Below are 22,488 nucleotides of genomic sequence, written 5' to 3'. Positions count from 1 at the left end.
TTATAATGAATATTATTATATATGAATATTACAACCCCTATCACACAGGAAAGTGTATTTATGAAACTAATAATAAAACAATGAGCTTAAATACCAAAATAGACGTGATAGACATGTATAAATAGGCCAAGCATGTAGGTAGGTACTGACTGTGAATAAAGACAGTTTTTATAAAGTGATGCAAAGTGTCATGAATGGCGGACTCATCTTCAAAGTGCTGTCCCATTTCTTTCACAACAATTTGGAGGCGCCCTTGCAACCTCTCACCCTCAAGCACTTACAGCTGACGTCACTAAAGTCAATGAGGGTTCAGGGCTCAGGGCTTGAGGGAGGCAATTGGGATTGGGCCCTATATACGCGCTACCGGCAGTGTTGTGAGGCCCCACCATAGGGCCCCACAGCTTTCGGACCTGCTACCTGCCTGCTCAGAAAGGCTTTAAATACCCCTGTCACTTAACCTCTGCCTCCCTCTAGGGGTTACATAAAGATGGTGCTGGAAGCAGCAAGGATGTTTTTGAATGTGGAAGACATAAGTGCTGAAGAACTGGACAACACATTGAGAGAGGGGTTGGTGGTTTACCCTGTCTCAGCCAAATGCGGCTGAAAAATAGAACCAAAATATCAGTAAGGGGAAAGTTCGGGTGGGCACTGTAATAATGATTCACTGAGGATGCCAAAGGAGACATTATATTCCCAACCTGTGGAGGGCAGTAATACCTTAGTAATACGCCTCGCGGCTTCCACACAGCCGGAAATCCAAAAAACGAAGAAGAAGACCTTTACCCACAATGCAGTTGTGAAAACAACATGGCGGTGTGTTGACTGTGCGGTGGCATTTTGATGCACACTTTTACATTTCGGGAAGTTTAAACCAAAGATCCGACATCGTTAGTCCCCCCCGCAGGGCACCGGGATCTGGGTTGACACTTTAACAAACAAAGAAAAGTAAAAACGTTTCGTTTCAAAACAGTATGGTCGTTAAGCAGCAGGAGGACGTTTGTTAGCAGCTCAACCACTGAAACACAGCAGGTAAACTATTCACGTTGTGCTTCATTCGTTTGTCTTTGTTTGACTCGTCTTTTAAGATGGAACATCAATCGTATTTCTCTGCTTGCTTGTAAATGTGCTCATAAACAACCAGTTACCCCAGTAAAAAACAAGTTATTTTCTTCTCCTTTCTCCCTCTGTTTTTGTCACAATCTTGGTTAACTAGTTACTTAGATTATAGGATACTTAGCCTATATTATTATATATTGGCGATTATTATTCAGACCTTGATTGATTGTTTACTTTATTTAAAAATACATTTCAAAAAGATAGTCACAAGAAAGCCGTTAGGCTTGTTTCCATTGTGGTCCTCTTGGGGAAACGGGAAGGGGAGCAACAATACAATACAGACACAAAAACAAAAACACCTTTGTATTTTTCCAGGAGACAGAAAAACAAACATAAAACAAAAACACAAAACAGAACAAATACAACTGACCAATAACACTGGATTTATTTTCTTTTTTTTCCTTTTCTTTTTTTCATTTGTGCCATTTATCAATTCTACACTCAAAAAGTCAGTATACTTAAAATTATAAATTAGGACATGTTATCAGCCAACCATCTTTTTAATGTGGATTTAAAGTTTTCAAAGGAACTGATCACCTTGAGGCTGGAAGGCAAGCCATTCCACTGAACTGCTGCCGAGTATAGGAATGATGTTTTTCCCATATTGCTGTGAAAATGGCAGGGTTTGAAATCAGTAGGGCTCCCTCTGGTGTAGTGCCTGTGAGTATCACTAACCTTTGAAAAGTAGTCACTGAAATATTTGGGTGCTACATTATTTCTAATCCTGTGAACTAGACACATTTTAAATTGGGATAATAATAAATAAACTTTATTTATAAAGCGCTTTTCAAAACAGAGTTACAAAGTGCTTTCCAGTGGCATATAAAAAGGCAATACATCAGTTAAGAGGCACATTACTGAAATAAAACAACAACAACGTTACAGCAATTACACAAAATAAATAAATACACAATACCAATAGAACAATTCCACATAATGAGACAATACAATAAATCTAGGGGAAAGCCTGTGTGAATAGGTGGGTTTTTAGCAGTGATTTTGTTAGCAGTCTTGCTGCAGAATTCTGTACCATTTGTAGGCGAGCTATTGCTTTTTTGGTGAGCCCAGAGTATATGGCATTGCAGTAGTCTAGGCGTGAGGATATAAATACTCTCTCCTCCACTTTAAGCCACCCCAGACTGGTGAAGTGGGCAGGGAGAAGATGAGTTCTAGGATGCAACTTAAGGACCACTCTAACCAATTTAGTTTCTTCTTGAGGGTCATAGAAATGCCATTATACCAAGATGTACAGTAGGGCTGCAACTAACGATTATTTTCATAATCGATTCATCTGGCGATTATTTAAACGATTACTCGGATCATGGCACCTTTTTGCAATTACAATTTCGCAATAAAAATGAATACTAATATATTTATATTTGACCCCCTTTTTTATCCAATTTGATTTCATTGCCATTCCTTGTACCTGTAATGATACTGTAATCTGTAATGTTGACTATCTATCCATTTCTATCTCTGGGACCCCAATTTATTTATTTATTTTAATTTCTATTGTAAAATCAATTTTGAGAGTCCATTTGGTTCCATTTTTGCACTCTCTGTTACAGACCCTTTAAGGTCCACTTGGTTTACTTCCTAACTACAATTTTACAATTTAGGCATTTAGCAGACTCTCTTAATCCAGAGCAATTTACATTAGGCAAGAACAAAAGCATGGGAATACATCACATATATAAAATGCATTTATCATGAAACATGCGTAAGCTAAGAGCGTAACTAGAACATATCTATATAATGAGCCGATGGCATTATCCGGTTAATTGGTTTTTTTAATAGGCTACCCCAAATGTAATATGCATGTATAGGCTACATAATTAAAGTTGGTAGACGAATGGTATACATTTATTTATGCTCCTTTTTAAAAGACAAACAAAAAAGCAACATTTAACAATATAAATAAATTGTTGTAGGCTTAATCATCAATAAACAACGCATCGCATCTGCATGCATGCATCTGCGCGTCTACAGTACAGAGGTCCGCCGGTTCTAGTCCAAAACATAAATAAGTCCAGTCCAAATCTGAGCAGCCTATACCTATAAAGCCACTGGACGCATGGGCTAAGCCTTTTTTATTATTAAGGAAGATCAGCATGCATGTCACCGTGTTCCGTTTGTTGACTTTTCGCTGACGAGAAAACCCTCAAACATCGATAGCACATGGCTAACTTGATAGCCGTGGAGGAGGAGGAGGACTGGAGGAGGAAGCGGCGGCGGCGGCTGTAAACGTTCTCCCTCCAGGCCAAAATGGATTTAATAAGGCCAAGTAGGTCTCTGCATTGATACGGTCGACATGTTGTGTTAATCTCGTCTCACTGTCACTCGCTTAAGTTTTGACTACCGCAAAGCTACCTACCGTTGTAGCCAACTAGCCATTGAAGTACAACAGAGAACTTTGGGACATTGAGGGGGCAGAAAACGGCGCCCGAGCTCTGTTCATGCAGCCTGGAGTGTAAGCTGGGCGGCGCAAATAACAGCAATTTTAGGCATGTGTGCAACATGACAACTGTTTTAAAGTATTGTACAGTGACAACTACAGTCTCTGTAATGTTTATGTTGTACTATTACTAAAAACGATCTAAAATAAAGGGATTTATGATCAGAACACGCATTTATTATTATGCAAATTAACCGTAAAGCTGATAAGCATACTCTTAACGGTCGGCTAACCAGCTAGCCGGTTAACCCCCGACATCCCTAACACACACACACACACACACACACACACACACACACACACACACACACACTCTTTAATATGATGATTTGGGGTGTTACAGTAGGCTACAGTATACAGTACAGTAGAGTAGAGGGACCCCCACATGGTCATTTCTCAACCATTTCGGACGCGGGCGGCTCGCTGGAATTGGGCCGGCACCCTGACCGCGTTCCTGGGGGTCTGGATGTTCCGGGGACCCCCACACGGAGTTGCACCACTCACTTCACATGGGTGTGATTTTTTTTAAACTAGCGGAGCAAATGTTTTAACGACATCATGTCGCACATGCAGCTTAGAGGCTGGTCAATTGGTTATTTTATTTAATGAAACGTGTACGTATTGAATGAAAAATATGAATTATGAACCTACAGTGACTAGTCCAGTGTGGTGCCGTGACACAAGTCCAGTGGTGCTGCAGAATACTTTAATATTTGGAATGTATCAATGTCACTTCAGTTTAACCACTAAACCCTTTATACTTGGACCACCAAACCTAATATATGGACTTTCAAACCTAAAATAGCCGATCTACAAGCTCACATGTAATATGTAAAATATCAAATTGTCCCTAAGCAGCCATTTTAATTGAGGCAGAAGCGAGCCTTTAGTTTGCTGAGTGAATGTATGGCATTATTCTTTTAGTATTGTCTTTCTCATTTTTGTAGTGCAGATTAATTTGATAGGAAATGTTAAAATATATTGAATTCATTTTGGTTTAAATTGAACTCTAAATGTTAAAACAGCTATAAGATGAAGCTGAATGATAACTAAAACATTATTTTCTGTTGGTGATTTCCACAGAGCACCACAGAAGGAGATCTCACGCCATCAGGAGAGATGGCCTCCAAAAGATATTCAGCACGGTCAGTGGAACAGCGGGAGATGGACCAGGGACTGTTTCATGCAAAGCTGCAACCTGTAGTAAAGTTGTACAGGATGGGTATGTACTGTTTTATTTATAGCTAGTTAAACATGTGAGCCATGAGCTATTGCACATTTAATCGCTTCCATAGCGACAATCTGCCGAAATCTCTCACGGCCCACGTCTATTTTACATCTGGGTGGCTGCACAAACATTGACTGCCAACAACGGCTATTTATATTTATGCAGTTAAGCGTTTCCAACGCGAGGCACGTGTGTGCCTATGGTGTGTGGCTGTGTGCTAGCAGCAGCCACCACCAGGCTCCGCCAAACGTTGGTCAACTCAACTGTTATTGTCTCCACCAGGCCGAAGGCATGGGGAGAGAGTATGTTTTGCACTCCGTCCGTGTGTGTGTCCGTCCTTCCGTCCGTCTGTGAACAGCTAATCTCCGGCACCGTTAACCCGGTCGATGCCAAACTTTGCACACACACTCCCTGGATGCCAACGATGAACCTCTGCCCCACATTTTCCAGAACGGCCTGTTATAGCGCCACCATGAGGCAGCTTTTCACATTTTTTACCTAAAACTGCACCGATCTGCGTGAAACGTTGCATGCACACTCCCTAGAGGCCAAGGACAAACCTTTGACCTGCATTTTCCGCATCTGCCTTTTATAGCGCCACCAGGAGGCCAACTTTTGTAAAAACACATTTTTTATATCACTCCTCCAGATTCTGTCCAGAAATCTCACAAATCGTTACACAGTATCTCTATGGTCATGTGTTCAAGTCGGATCTGTTCGATATTTCATATTCCATCCTAATTGGCTATAATTGGCTTTCACAATTTGCAAGATTGCCCCGTTTTGAACAAAAGCCATCAAATCATGAACGCAGCATGCAATTTACGTGAAATCTTTCACACATTTTCTTACTAGGCTGAGGAATATATCCCACCCTTTTCACATTGGCCTGTTATAGCACCACCAACAGGTTGATTTTTGCTAAACACATTTTTGGAACAAAATGCCTCAAATCATCCAATTGCCATCAAAGGCGTATGAAGAAATGGCACCCTTTTCACATTGGCCTATTATAGCGCCACCAGGAGGCCACAACCTGACCTGGCTTGGTGGAGACCTGTGCCCCGAGGGGCACTTTTTCTAGTTGCATCTCTGTCTGTATTTATAATTTTATTTTACCGTCAGCACGGTTGGGCGGCCGTGTGTCGCCCCCTTGCTTCTGGGTCCCAACGCAGTTGCTTGCTAGTTACGCCCCTGCGGAAATGAACCGGAAGTGAACTTCAGCGTTATCAGATTTATAAATATACATTACGTACATCCACGACAAAAATAAATTATGTATTATTCAAGTTCAGAGGAGTTTCTGGTCTTAGTTAATCCTAAACTCCTCTGGGATTTCAATGGTTTCTTTCCAGACTCGGAGGAGTCCAGACAGCAGGCTCAGATGAATTCTCCAGACCCAGCCAGACCTGTTTCAGTGAAACAGGAGGAACCTGAAGAGCAGCCAGACCTCAGTAAGTCTCTCTCTTTTCCAGCTTCAAGGTGGTGTTCATTGTCACATAACAGCTGCTGCTGCAACCGAAACTGCTTGTAAATCCACCGATCAGTTCAATAGTTAAAGTCCATTGAAAATTGAATGGTGGTCTCGGGTGAATTGGAACGATACAGGAAAGGGGTGTTCCAATATGAGTGTTCTAGAAATTTCTCTAACATGGGAGTGGATGGCAGGCCAGTTTTATTCTCACTGGAGACCTAGCCTGTGCACCATTTCATTTAGTATATATGATCCTGTTGGGAGCGGATGATATTGTTCCTTCATGTTGTAGTATTCTTTTGTAGTCGACAGGCAGGAACAACGGGGTGGCAACTTCCTTTTCCCTCAAACCGATTTTTCTCAATAAAAGTTCCGTTAGATTGTTCCTGACTTTACATGACGTAACAATATCATCCGCTCCCGACCGGATCATACGGATTTTTGAAACAGAGACCAGGCTTTCCTCCGAGGTGGTGGAAAGCCTGGTGAGGCGAGGTTACTGGAGACCTAGTAGAGAATACTAATAACAATAATTATTATTGTTATTAGTATTCTCCACTAGGTCTCCAGTTATTAAAGTCCTTATTCACTTGCTGCATTTCAGACCAGTGTGTGGAGTCCAGACTGCAGGTGAAGATGAACTCTCCAGACTCAGCCACGGACGTTTCTATTAAACAGGAACCTGAAGACGTTTCTATTAAACAGGAACCTGAAGACATTTCTATTAAACAGGAACCTGAAGATATTTCTATTAAACAGGAACCTAAAGACCACCAACACCTCAGTAAGTTTAATTTGCTCTTCCTTTTTCTCCTCCTATTTTCTGTTCTGTCGGGCTGCAACAATGTCTTATTTAAAGTTATTTTCACTACAATAACAATGGCAAAACATATCAGGACACTGATAATATGCCAATATGAAAATCCATCATTGGAATATATCTCAAATTTCATTTAGAAAGATTATTTTCTTATTACCATAAACAAAAGCAACATCATATTTTGCACAAATGCAATGAGAAAGTAAACTTGACAATATAAGTTCACCATGTTTCTTTACAGTAAGTAGGTCTCAAACAGTTTTTCATGGTGTGTCTCTGTAGGAGACGAGGTGTCTAGAAATGGCTCTGTGAGTCTGAACTGTGTAAGATGACAGATCTCTGACTATCTTTTAATCAGCTTCTTCATTTGAGGTTTAACCATTTGAACCTACAGTATATTGTGGGGGGAACAGTTGCCTGAAATAGTCAATCCACAAGCTCACAACACATTGCAATTAGCTGCAATGTAGGAATTGCTGTTATGTTCTGTCCGTTAATTTGACATGGACATCACAATGACATTAGACGAACCAGATTATTATTATTATTGCTTAAATTGTATATTGCACGAGTGCTATTTTTCAGCACCTATCCACAGGAAGCTTTTCTAATTTCACTATAGTCGAAACCCAATCAAGTACAAAAAATATAATATAAATATATACAGTGAGTTGCTGCGTTTAGCTGTAGCCTATAACAGGCTATATTGTTCCATTTTGTGAGTTGTCCCGGCGTTAATAGTGAATGTACTTCGCGCTTCCCTGCGTTGGCTGATCTGAGCACGCAGGAGTTTGTAGGGTCCGATAAGAACGCAAGAATACAAGAACGCAAGCCCCTAAAAAACATGCTCACCCCGGGTGTGGTAGGCTACTTAATATGCTACAATCGATAATATGGCGTCTCGTTCTTACACCTTTGTTGCCTTACCTCGTCATGACGGTACCAAAGAAGTTCTGACGACAGTGCTCTGCCGAAAGATAAAGTCCACAGCGTGTCTCATCACAACGTACTGTGAGCTTGCTTGTAGGTCAGATACTTTCAGCGAGCAACGCTGCCATAAGACAAAATAAGCCTGAAGTGTAAAGCCAAATATATCCTTTGTCATATCACGGGGTCCCACACCGAAAATAGCCACTCTACAAGCTAATCTGGTTGTCCTTCTTTTTGAATATTTTGCAGGGCCTTTGCTCCTAGACCATAAGGGTCATAACACATTGTATTTGTTTTTTTGTAGACTTTCTGCACGTTCCTGTGTGTAAAGAGGAGGTTCCACCTGAAGAGGAGAGGAGCTCCAGGCTGGTCCAGGAGGAACCACAAGCTCCAGAGATGAAAGAGGAACAAGAGGACTTACTTCAAAGACCAGAAGAGGCTGGTGGAGCAGCGTTGACATTACTAGCAGTGAAAAGTGCAGAAGATGATGAAAACAGAGAGACAGAGCCTGTAGCCGGCACCTCAACCGAACACATGAAAACACAAGCTGATGTAGACGACTGTGGAACATCACAACCAACTAGTGACCACCAGCTCCTCTCTTCACACTGTTCTGATTGTGACACTGAAGACAGTGATGAGTGGGAGGAGACTAGGGGAGATCAGTCAGCTTTAAACACACTGAAATCACAAAACACACAAAATGTGGGAGGACAGCGCAAGCTGTCCAAGGACCTGAAATCATCGAAACAAACGGACTCCATGAGGAGTCACACAGGGAAGAAACCTTTTAGCTGTACAGAGTGTGGCAAAATGTTTAATCTCAAGGGAAATCTAAAAACACACATGAAGATTCATACAGGTGAAAAGCCATTCACTTGTACAGAATGTGGTACATGCTTTACTAAGGCGGTTAATCTAAAAACACACATGATGATTCATACAGGCGAAAAGCCATTTTCTTGTACAGTATGTGGTAAAGGCTGTGTGAACACAAGTAATCTAAAAACACACATGATGACTCATACAGGCGAAAAGCCATTTTCTTGTACAGTATGTGGTAAAGGCTGTGTGAACACAAGTAATCTAAAAACACACATGAGGATTCATACAGGCGAAAGGCCATTCTCTTGTACAGTTTGTGGTACAGGCTTTACTCGGATGGATAGTCTAAAAACACACATGATGATTCATACAGGTGAAAAGCCATTCTCTTGTACAGTATGTGGTAAAGGCTTTACTCAGGAGAGTAATCTAAAAACACACATGCTGATTCATACAGGTGAAAAGCCATTCGCTTGTACAGTATGTGGTAAAGGCTGTGTTCACACAGGTCATCTAAAAACACACATGATGACTCATACAGGCGAAAAGCCATTTTCTTGTACAGTATGTGGTAAAGGCTGTGTGAACACAAGTAGTCTAAAAACACACATGAGGATTCATACAGGAGAAAGGCCATTCTCTTGTACAGTTTGTGGTACAGGCTTTACTCGGACGGGTAGTCTAAAAACACACATGCTGATTCATACAGGTGAAAAGCCATTCGCTTGTACAGTATGTGGTAAAGGCTGTGTTAACACAAGTAGTCTAAAAACACACATGAGGATTCATACAGGGGAAAAGTCTTGTACAGTATGTGGTAAAGGCTGTGTGAACACAAGTAGTCTAAAAACACACATGAGGATTCATACAGGTGAAAGGCCATTCTCTTGTACAGTTTGTGGTACAGGCTTTACTCGGGTGGGTCATCTAAAAACACACATGATGATTCATACAGGTGAAAAGCCATTCGCTTGTACAGTATGTGGTAAAGGCTGTGTTAACACAAGTAGTCTAAAAACACACATGAGGATTCATACAGGTGAAAGGCCATTCTCTTGTACAGTTTGTGGTACAGGCTTTACTCGGGTGGGTCATCTAAAAACACACATGATGATTCATACAGGTGAAAAGCCATTCGCTTGTACAGTATGTGGTAAAGGCTGTGTTAACACAAGTAATCTAAAAAGACACATGATGATTCATACAGGTGAAAAGCCATTCGCTTGTACAGTATGTGGTAAAGGCTGTGTTAACACAAGTAATCTAAAAACACACATGATGATTCATACAGGTGAAAAGCCATTCGCTTGTACAGTATGTGGTAAAGGCTGTGTTAACACAAGTAATCTAAAAAGACACATGATGATTCATACAGGTGAAAAGCCATTCGCTTGTACAGTATGTGGTAAAGGCTGTGTTAACACAAGTAATCTAAAAACACACATGAAGACTCATACAGGCGAAAAGCCTTTAGTTTAAGACATAATGATCAGTCAGTCTAATCCAGGATGACAATGATGCAAAAGCAGAGGAATTACATGTGTAATCTGACACTATCAACATGACAATAAAATACCCATTAATAGTTTCTTGTGGAGTTTAATTTGTATCTTGTGTATGGATGTTATTTTCTATTCAACATGATGAATTTTTGAGTGGTGTAAACCACTCCTACAACTGGCTTTTGTGTGCAGAAAAAAATGAGCATGGTTGCTATGTTCAAAATAATTTCTGACGTAATTAAATCACACCCGGGTGAACTGGATGACCGTAGCAACCATGCTCATTTTTTCTGCACAAAAAAAGCCAGTTGTGAAATCACATCCGGGTGTGATTTCATTACGTCAGATCAGAGCTGATCAGGCTATATAATACCTTACCTTATATAATACCTCACATCGGACAAAAACTCCAGCTGAATCAACTTCATGGTCACAAATCATCACATCAGAAGACGACCCTACCTAGCCAAAGATCTTTAAAGACGGTGGGAAGCCCAATAGACGAGACGCAAGACAAAGTTTTGTTCAACACCAAGAGAATATTAGATCACGGCTGCTCTTTGCCGAGACAGACCCTCCTGACCAGACCCGAAGACGACCCTACCAGAATCAGACCTGAAGGCCATTCATTCTTTGAGACCTTTGAAACCAAAGATCTTTAAAGACGGTGGGAAGCCCAATAGACGAGACGCAAGACAAAGTCTTGTTCAACACCAAGAGAATATTAGATCACGGCTGCCCTTTACCAAGACAGACCCTCCTGACCAGACCCCAGCCAGACCCTCCTGACCAGGAGGGAGCTGATCATGCTATATAAAACCTTACACCACTCAGTTCACACGGGTGTGATTTTTTATTTTATCTTGCATTATTCCCTCCAGCTCATAGGTTACTGGTAGTACAATATGAGCATCGGTGTGTGTCCACATGCATTAACATTCATGCAATAATTATGTTCATTGATATGCAGTAAATGATGGTGCAGTAAAGTGCTCACAAGCTGCTGGGTTTGTGTAGATCAGGGGTGTCAGCTACATCTTATAATGTACCTTTGGACCATAACAAAGCCACATATGCATCACAGTTACGATTCTATTTAACTATCATCGTCATTTAAAGCTATATTTAGTGATTTGAGGGATTTTGGAAAACCTCTGTCCGCTAGGAGGTGCCTCCTGAAGTTATTCCTCCATGATACGGAAACAGAGGTTTTTGGCTACTAGCTACCTATTAGCATCGAACATTCGCCATCTTATTGGCCAAGCCCATTCTGAACGGGAACCCCTTTTGGTGTTTTAAGCATTATGCTTTAGCTATTGAAAAATAGCAGATCTACAAGAGCTTGTAGATCTGCTTTTAAATCGTGAAAATGTGGCGCACATCTTTGAATATATATTCTTTCAGAGCGTTTTGAACTCAAATCTTTGCTTCTGGGAGGTCCCTGGAACAACATTTTCAGATTGGGGTCTGTGGCCAAATACAGATAATTCCATGGGTACTTGACATGGAAAGGTTGAGAACCAATGACATAGAAACATGGGTTTTTCAGAGACACTGAAGTCACACTCGGATCAGATTACACACACAACCCCTCCCTCCATTGAAAGTCACATGAGAGAGCCCTCCCCTCCCTGAAACAAAGATATTATAAGATAAACAAGAAGACTGCAGCCAGCTTGGTTATGAAGCCATTATGTTGCCCCGAGATGCATGGGAGTCTCCAGCCTTTACGTGAGTGACAATACGGGGGCTGGGCTGCCTCGTGCTGTTTTCAGGAAGGGAGGGGGTGAGGCATTTTTTTCTTTTTTTTTGCGATCACGTGATCGGAGTGTTGTGCTATCATCCGATGCTAGTTGATAAAGTGCCCGGGTGTGTAGAAAGACGATTGAAAGTAATCAATAAAAACATGCGGTAAACGTAGAAATCCACTTCCCGCACGTGACATTTGAGATTTGAACCACGTAGAAATCCCTCTCCCGCATCCACTGTGTTAATTATATCAGAGTATCTAATGAGGTTCTACGCAGTAGCAATATCGATAAACCATACATAAAGACATCCCATATAACACTCTACAGTAGGCCTTTGCAACACCTCTGCTCTCTGTATTAGTGTACAGTATACTAGAGCGGTGCCCTTGGGGCCTCTACAGCGGTGCCCGTTGGTCACTGGCCTACTTGGAACGATGCAAGTTGGAAATGAATGCCCCACCCAGATATTATGAATGTGTCCCTTTTATGCCCATATATGGAGTTCTTTGTCAGGCATGCCCACATGTGAAGTATATGCAGACGTCAGTATGATGTCAGAACAGGCCAGATCCAGATATGGACCCTGGGCAGGGGCCCTGTCCAGAGCCCAGGCAGAGGCCTTTTTGGGGCGGTTCTGGACAACCGGTGGTCCGAATCGACTCTACACCGGCCACTGCACCCCCTGCAGTGTGGAACGTGTGTGTTGAATTTGGAGTCGGTGGGGCAGACGGTTCTCGAGTTACGTGGATTACACACAGACTGACAGACAGACGTACAGACAGACGTACAGAGACTTGGTGCATTTATAGATAGATTATAATAGTGTATAATTACTGAGGCGGAAAATATTCAGTCACACGGCCTGTCAACAGTATAACCACAGGAAGAGAATGCCTGCTGCTGAAGTAGTATAGCTAATAACTACAGATGTAGATAAAAACAATTGCTGATATATCTGTTTGACTCTAATCAACAGTGTTATATTTTGTCCCATTGCCATGAAACGGCACCGGCACTTGAGTTGACATACTGGAAAATAATGTCTCTATTGTGCTTTGCTTCTGTTGTTGGCTGTCTTTCATTTCTTCTTCCTCGTGGCAGTGCAGCCTGTGGAAGTTGATGGATGGAGATCTCAGGTAGCCTGGCGCAGCCACACTTCACCCGCCCCTATTGCATATGCACGTAGCCCAGCGCAGTGGTATATTAGTATCGCAACGCGAGGCTAGATCTCAGGTGCATCTTGATTAGATGTATTGTGCTCGCCACCTATAAAAACAAAGCAGCACTAAAATGTGCTTCATTGGTATATACACCAATGCAAATCAACTTCTTTCTAAATGTATCTGCGGAATATACAGTATAGCAACTGCTTATATATATTTTTGTCCAGTGCACAGCATGCAAGCACAATGTTGTCAACGGTTGTTGGTGTTAGACGATTCTGGAGAGGAAAACACCCCCGCGGTTCGCCATGTGCTCGAAGGCGTTCTCGACAACTGTTCTTGCCCTCGACAACCTGTAGTTGAATACACGCTCTGCACATGTCAGACCTCTGTCTGCATAAGGCTTCAGAATGTACTCAGTCATTGTGAATGCTTCATTTGCCACTATGGCATATGGAGCCAATTGCTTTGTTCCAGGGAGTATATTGGGTTAGGGATTTTAGCCATCCTGTTCTCCAGCGACTTCTGTAGCGTACACCCTTCAAAAACTCCACCATCTGAGACTCTGCCATTACATCCCACGTCGACATACAGGAACTTACAATAATGTCAACCAATGCCATTAGGACAATAGAGGATCCATGTTTGTAGTTCCTGTAGATTTGTAGTTCCTGTAGATAGAGAGGTCGTGATCATGAATTTTTGTGGACAATTCATTGTCAAATAATTGCACTAATTGCTATTTTATGGTGTTTTTAAAGCACAACATTTTATAATTTAAAAATGTTAGCAGAAATAGGCTATCTACAAGTTAACAACGCATCACAATGTGATGCATTTGTGAGCTTGTTTTGCCATTTCTCAACAGATTAAGAAATTCATAGATGAATGGAAACTAATCTGACAAAGAAAAAACAATGCTGATTATCTTAATTGCATTAAGGTGATTATGTAGAATTGTAACAGGACTACCTGAATACTGAACCAGAGTTTCGTGGGGGGTAGATATAGACATGTTTGCCATCCAATGCGCCGAGGCAGTGGATTTGAGGAAATTCCACTTCTCCTCAAATCCTTTTGCGACCTCGAGCCACTCCTCTGCTGTACTAGGACACTGAAAAAGAGATGCAATTAAATGAAATGTTATTGAAAATGAAATGTTATTTGCTACAACTGTCTGTTATCATCATTTTTACAGGAGGATGATAATGGCGAGACATTTTTAGTGAGCAACAAAGAGAATGAGGCAGGAGAGAATGTGGCAGCAGAGAATGAGGCAGCAGAGAATGAGGCAGCAGATAATGAGGCAGGAGAGAATGAGGCAGGAGAGAATGAGGCAGGAGAGAATGTGGCAGCAGATATGGAGGAAGAGGTGGGGCATGCAGGAAGAGGAACTGCAGGAAATTCACAGGCACCCCAAAATAAACGTGAGAAAGAGACAAACGTCCCCAACTCAATTGGCAACTACCTAAAATGATCCCAACAAAAAAAGTCAGATGACATTTCTGCTTTTTGTAAAAACCTGGAGAATAAAATGAGGAGAATCAAAAATGAGCAAGTATACGACTTGAGTTGGAGCATCAACTAGAAGAGGCCTGCTACCAAGCAACATTGAGTGATCGCTCACTGCAGAACCCCAACCCTTCTGGAAACCCCAGTACTTCAGTCCACTATTCCCCCACCACCTCAACCAGCTATGCTCAGCTTTACCCATCAAGTTACCACCCTTACCAATATGGTAATTAGATGTATTGCAAATCTTTTCTTGTGCATTACTTTATATAATATTTAGTTATTAATTATTTTTGAGGCCCCTCCTATATATAGGTTTAATGTTTGTCTTTAGTTCAATGTTTGTTTAATAAACGCCATTGACAATGAAGGGAAAACTTTACATCACCATTACATCACCTAATCATGAGTTAGACTTTAATATATTAGTGCCCCTCACTTCACACAGGTGTGATTTTTTTATTTCTAGTTCCATAGATTGCACAATTCATTGGCATATATTTAGTCAATTGTGATTTATTCACTGAATTGTTAATTTGTATTCTACCTTCTATAAGCTGTATTCATTATTCTAAATAAAGTAAATTTGAGGCACTTTGGCCAGCTATAAAGTTTTCTTTGTTTACACAGAGTTGCCAGTCATGAAATTCCTGGAAAATATTTTGAAAGTGCTGACATTTTTAGTGAGCTAATATAGGAATAGACTATGTGACAACCAGGAATATTTATATATAATAATTGTTCTATAGACCATCTATTATACATTTGAAAAGGTGTCCCCAAGACAGGAACAAAAGGCACCAGCTACTACGTCACTGACACACTGCAACACACACTGCAACAACCCACTAAACACACTAACACGTCACAGACTTACCCTCCGCGTCGTTCGTTCCCTATCTCCTCATGTCGCGCCGCACGCCCAGACTCAACACCAGCCGCCTAAACATTGTCATTGCACTGCCACTAAAGCCGCCTCCCGTCCACACGCGCAAACAATATCAATATCAATAATAAACACAAACACGCCACAAGCACCGACACCCCCGCCTAATTTGTTGCCACGTCTATGACAACAAGCACCGAAAAAATGCCATTCAACACGCTACTTACACACACTACCACTCGCTTACAATACGCGGACCTGGCAACACTACATCTCCCATTTGCTCACAGCCCACCACGTGACCCACACACACACACATACCAAAACCAAGTAGAAGAAGAAGAACTAGAACTACACAGCGCACACTCTGATTCTAACTTGGAGACTTACCATAATGCTAACACGACCGCGTCGACACCTGGCGTGGTACAAGCGGGACAAACCCAGGCGCATATATGGATACCAACAACAACACTACACGCACACGCGCGCGCTGCAACAACAAACAGCTACGTACAGTGTCAGTGTGTGTGTGCGTGCGTGCGTGCGTGCGCGGGGGGGGAATTTGGATCGCCTCGCGATGCCGCGACAATGGCACTACACTACACAGGGCTCGCCAGTGCCACTACGTACTCGCATTTGCAACTTACAATATCACCGTGCGAGTTGTAACATTCACTTTGTAGCACCGCTGCGACTACACAATCCAAACTTCTTTACAGCTACAAGTTGCGCCGTTTACATCCACAACAATGTGTCACTCTCTCGATTCTGCACCGCTGCTGGCGAAGTATAGCACTGTCGAAGGCAGCGCAACTACTCCCCCCCCCCCCCACACACACACACACACACACACACACCCCAGAGAGGGAGGAGAGAGAAGAGAGCGAGAGAGAGACAGAGCACACACGTCTTCACGTAGGAACACAGATAGACAAAGACAGCGCTTTCCAGTCCTTAGTAACTCCTTACCTTTTCTCTCACATTGTTTTCTTAGCTTTGTGACTGACCAATGAGAAGCAGATTGTATTGTCTGCAAAGCAACTATGTGTCTGTCACAAATAAAAGTTCTGTCCTGCAAGCCCATGTCATGTCAACACAGACAAGGCAGCTGTGCGCGCGGTGACTCCTGCAAATTACACTGACCCAATATTATTTTGTACAACCTAGCAAAGCATAACATATGATGGTTTGGAGAATAGGCTGGTCTCTCTTTTTACAAGACATACGCCATTGCATACAGGTTCTCAACCTTTTTATTTCAAGGACCCCCATAACTCTGACAGTAAAACCAAATGGACCCATAAGAGTCCCATTTGATTCCATTTGTACAGTATCAGAGTTAAAAGTTATAAAACAGTCCATTGGGTTCCATTTGTACACTCTCAGAGTTACACACCTGTAGGGTCCACTTGGTTCCATTTGTACACTCAGAGTTACAGACCTATAATGGGTCCATTTCGAACCCCCTCAAGGAACCATGAGGGTCCCTGGATCACACCTTTGAGAGCCACTGCTTTCAAAAAATACATAACTAATATAGAGCATATTTGATCAATTTAATGTTAGGCTACAGATTATTTTGACATCTGAATTTAACAGAACCGCCCACGCACGACACATGCACATGCACGACGTGCACGCGCATGTCCACATCCACATGCACGCGCGCATGTGTCCTCTTTTTGCTCATTCAGAATATGGTATGCCTACACACTTAAAATAATGCAAACACGCAAATTGCGCAAACGACTGCATCGACACCTGGCGTGGAACAAACGGGACGAACCGAGGCGCATATATGGATAACAACAACAACACTACACGCGCGCGCGCACACGCGCTGCAACACAAAACAGCTGCATAAAACGCGTGTCACTGTGGACTTCTGTATCTGTGGACTTCTGTATCGCAACGCGGGGCAACGCAACTCTGGGATGAGCGGGCCGAAGGCCCGCGAAATTCTAGTTATCTACAATTTAGAAGTGAAAAGTAAACTTTTACATGAATTGTAAATGACAATGTGTCTAGGAGACCCCACGATTATGCAGAATGTCTCAAGTTTTGAGAATGTATAAAAGTATTCTTTTTAATAGCAGATCTACAAGCTCACACCGTATCAAACTGCAACACAATGTGAGCTTATAGATTTGCTATTTTCAAATAGCTATTTTCAAAAGTGGTTAATGTTTTGTAACTACTAATAATTAAAATAACACATTTTCTATGAGGTTGAGATCAGGCAAGTTGGCTGGTCAGTTAAGCACAGCAATACCATGGTCAGCACACCAATTAGTTTTGGGTGTGAAAGCGCCCTTTCTCTGGAAAACCAGCAGTCACAGGGGAACACTTCTTCCGGTACAACGCACTTGTATCTTTTATTACTATTTTCCATTTGCACAATGGTGAACAAACAGTCTCTTTTCTTCAGGCACTGTTAGTTTATTAGAACTCATTTAATAACATTTAATTTAACATTAATATTAACAAATTATTAAATTAACCACTAACCAATTCCGAGCCGTAGCTCAGGGATTGTTTTTATTTCTCAAATTGATTAACAACGTCAGCCCTGTTATACTAAGTTGTTGTGTGCGACTTGTTAAAATAGCTAATCTACAAGCTCAAAACGCATCGAACTCTGCCTTGTACGAGTTTTAGATTTTTTTTTCATTCTTTTTTTTATTTTTCATTGGGAAGATGTATATTGACATTTCCAAAATAGGGATTGATTAATAATCGGTTGATGTGTCAACTTAATGATTAACAATTATTTTTCATAATAATTTAAATGTAATAGTTCAGTGGTTTTCAACCAGTGGTCCGGGGACCACCAGTGGTCCTTGAGGGGGTTCTAGGTGGTCTCCAGCTAAATGATGGAGAGTTTGTAACTCTTTAACTTTTGAGAGTGTAAGATGAAAGCAATTTGGTTTTGATTTATGCTCTCAAGAGTTTGTTAAATATCTGCATTACTTAATTTACAAGAAAGTCTACATAATTGGAGAATGGAATTGTGGACAAAATCCTATCCAACGATAACAAAATGCATTAGTTTTGGGCCAGCAAATCTAATGTCATCAAATGGTAGTCCGTGGCTCAAAAGCCACGGACTATGAAAAAGCTTTGATATGAAAAAGCTTTGAAAACCACTGTATTAGTTGGATTAACCGTTGCACTCCTAGATGGATGTTCTCTGCCACCCACTCCACCCTCACTACCTGCCTCACAGACATAAAAACCTGGATGCAACAAAACTTCTTAAAACTCAACTGTAGCAAATCTGAAATAATCATCATCGGCCCCCGACTCCCTCACCCGCTCCACCCAGGACTTCTGACTCACCATCGACGGCTCCCTTGTCACTACCTCCACACGCATCCACAACCTAGGTGTCATCTTCGACCCTACCCTCTCATTCCTCCCCCACGTAAACCACATCACTAAAACAGCTTCTTCTTTCACCTCAAAAACACCGCCCGTCTCCGCCCCTCCCTGACACCCTCATCTGCCGAAAACCCTCATTCACACCTTCATCTCATCCCGACTGGATTACTGCAACAGCATCCTCTATGCAAAAACCCTCAACAAACTACAATACGTCCAAAACTCAGCTGCCCGCCTGCTCACCTCCACCCGCTCCAGAGACCATATCACTCCAGTCCTCTGTGACCTCCACTGGCTCCCCATCAAACACAGAATTGAATTCAAAGCACTTCTCACCACCTACAAGTCACTGCACAACCTGGCTCCCCCTTACCTCTCCGCCCTCCTCGAGCCACACGCACCATCCCGCTCCCTCAGGTCCAGCGATGCCGGCCTCCTTGTGATCCTCAAGAAGATCAGGCTCAAAACCTGGGGCGACAGGGCCTTCTCTGTGGCCGCCCCTACCCTCTGGAATGCCCTCCCCAAACACATCCAAGATGCCCCCTCACTCCCCACCTACAAAACCGAACTGAAAACCCACCTGTTCAGAATAGCATTCCCTAGCTAATGTGTTTATAACTTGTTACATGTGCTGTTTTTTATTGGTATTATTCTTATTTTACTTATTTTTCTAATAAAGTTGTAATTTTCTCATGTCCGGCTCATCCTATAGAGTTACGTTGCAGCACACACTCAATTCAATTCAAAGGGCTGTATTGGCATGAGAAAACATACGTTTACATTGGCAAAGCAGAAGCACAATACAACAATACAGCAATAGAATCAAAACAAAAATGATGTAGCCTACAGTTGAAAGTCAGAGTCTTCAATAGATCAATTTCTATGTACCAATCCAATGATGGATGCAGGTATAGTGCAGGAATATACACTGATTAGTCTTTCCATTACACTCACTCACTCTCACTCTCTCACACACACACACACACACACACACACACACACACACACACACACACACACACACACACACACACACACACAGTCACTGTCACTGTCACTGTTACTGTTACTTTGAAGAACTTGGCATCGGGTGTGTGTGTTAGAGCTCTTCACGGGTCCAAAAAATGGCTCCGAAATCCGAAATTAATCTGTGACATGTTACCGATTCCGACCCGTTCCGAAAATATTTTGAAATAGTTAAACCGAACCTGAATGGATCCGTGACAATTTCGTCCGTTTCCGACCCGTTCCGATATTTCTTTCAAATAGCGGAGCCGAGTCCGATCGAAATCCGATTATTTGATTAAAGCGCGAGAGAGAGAAAGAGAGAGAGACACAGACAGACAGAGAGAGACTGCGCGCTGCAGTAGAGGGTGAGAGAGATAAAAAAAGAGTCTCGTCTCTTCTCGTCTCCTCAGCGTGCGTTACACACAATCATCAGTTTTAGCAGAAGCAGATACATCATGCATGTACCGGTCTTGGCTGAATGGAATATTATAACATATTATTACTTATAAACAGCTCCTTCTTTGCTCTCATATATGGGCCCGATTAAGCAAGTCGAAAAACCCATGCGGTAATACAGATTTTGGCCTCGCTCTGCGCCTTTTCGTATTATGGAAGCCGTGGTGAACGCTCACTCATATGGAATACCACGTTCCTGAATATTTTAGCATTGGGGGAGTGTGCTATTAAGCCCCTTGACCTAAAAACACTCAGCGCATACCGATTCCACCTGGGTCTGACCACCTCTTAAATGCAAAGAGCAATGTTTGATTTGACACGAGCGCGCAGTTGGTACACAAATGCACGTGCATGGGAAGTTTGGGAACACATGAACACACACGCTACTCCACGTCCTGACGTCAGTCAATCACGGTCACAGTTTAAATACCACCACTCTCACATGTCCAGCCTGAGAGAGAGAACAATGGAGTACGTTCTTGGTAGAGAATATGAGAGACGCCACAGCCGTGCCGAGAGGGTCTACAGACAACGCAAGAATTACCTGGGACTGACAGGTATATGCCTATAGGCCATATAACCTTCTTCTCATATATATATATATATATATATATATATATATATAAATAAATAAAATAATGTTATTATTTTCTCACAGAGCCGCAATGCAGAGCTGAGCTGCGCCTCTCCCGTCAGGCAGTAACCGACATTTGCCATTTGGTCAGCAACGACATCGAGCCCAATGTCACCTGTCCCTTTGCATTGCCAGTTGCTGTTAAAGTCAGTGTTGCACTATATTTCTATGCTGGTGGTTCATTCCAAAATCACCTCAGCTCACTTGGAGGAATGTCACAACCTTCCGTAAATCTGGCTTTAAATGCGGTCACTAAAAGCCTCATCCGACACGCCCGTGAGTTTATCACGTTTCCCACAACACCTGAAAGCCAACATAGGGTGAAACAGGAATTCGTGGACAAGTATGGGTTCCCTGGAGTTCTGGGTGCCATAGATTGCACTCACGTCCAGATTCGGGCTCCGGATGTGAACAGTGTAGCCTATGTGAACCGTAAGGGAACCCATTCCATCAATGTCCAGGTAGTTTGCGATGCATTTCAATACATCACAAGTGTATTTGCAAACTATCCTGGATCAAGCCATGACGCATACATCATGGATAACTCTGTCATCCCTACAATCTTCGGGAGGGACCCCCCTCCTGACGGGTGGTTGTTAGGCGACAATGGGTATCCTCAAAAAACCTGGCTGATGGTGCCATATCTGGGGCCAACAACAGTGCGTGAGTTTTCTTATAATAGAAAACACTCACGGGCGCGTGTGGTAATCGAGCGAACATTTGGCGTGCTCAAAAAGCGATTCAGCTGTTTGGACAAGTCAGGTGGAGTCTTGCAATACACCCCTCAGAAAGTACCATCTTTCTTTGTCGCATGCTGTGTGTTGCACAACATAGCCATGCGTCATAGACTGGTGCTAGAAGGCTTTGATGAGGACAGGTGGTTGGAACATTACCGGAGAGAGCAAGCAGAGCTGCATGTTCCAGCTCCAAATGATGATAATATAGTGCAGGCAACCGCAAAGGCAGCGAGGGACCAGGTGGCAGATGATCTGGTGCGACGCCGTCGCCGTTAGTTGCCTGGTAAGCAAACTACAAACAGATTATTATTAATTATTATTTTTCTTAGCCTATCGACGGGAGACGCCAGCTCACAGTATGTAGCCTCCGCATACTGGCACGCATTCCGTGCGTAATGGCCCTTTAGGCCTATACACTCATTCCTGCAGAGCAGAGGAGCTGAAACCAGGTCTTTATTGCACTTTTTATTCACTCATTTTGTAATTTCCTTTTTATATTTGGCAACATTTTTTTGGAATAGATTAAAAGTGGTTAGCTTGTTTAAGGTGACTTTATTTGGATTTCGGGAATAAGAGGGACATTTAAGTTTGGAACCACTTTTTAGTT

The 22,488-nt window shown here is 42.3% G+C and overlaps 1 long non-coding RNA gene across 1 annotated transcript; it reads left to right on the top strand.

Moving 5' to 3' along the window:
* Nucleotides 1-777: 777 nt before the first annotated feature.
* Nucleotides 778-10,370, top strand: LOC306917658. The gene is made up of 5 exons (XR_013789213.1): nt 778-1,029; nt 4,655-4,793; nt 6,155-6,253; nt 6,878-7,057; nt 8,328-10,370. It is a non-coding gene; the product is annotated as an uncharacterized lncRNA (long non-coding RNA).
* Nucleotides 10,371-22,488: the final 12,118 nt, after the last annotated feature.

The sequence above is a fragment of the Electrona antarctica genome, assembly GCF_951216825.1.
Source record: "Electrona antarctica genome assembly, chromosome: 24".
Classification (NCBI taxonomy): domain Eukaryota; kingdom Metazoa; phylum Chordata; class Actinopteri; order Myctophiformes; family Myctophidae; genus Electrona; species Electrona antarctica.
This window is presented reverse-complemented; position numbering and strand designations above follow the sequence as displayed.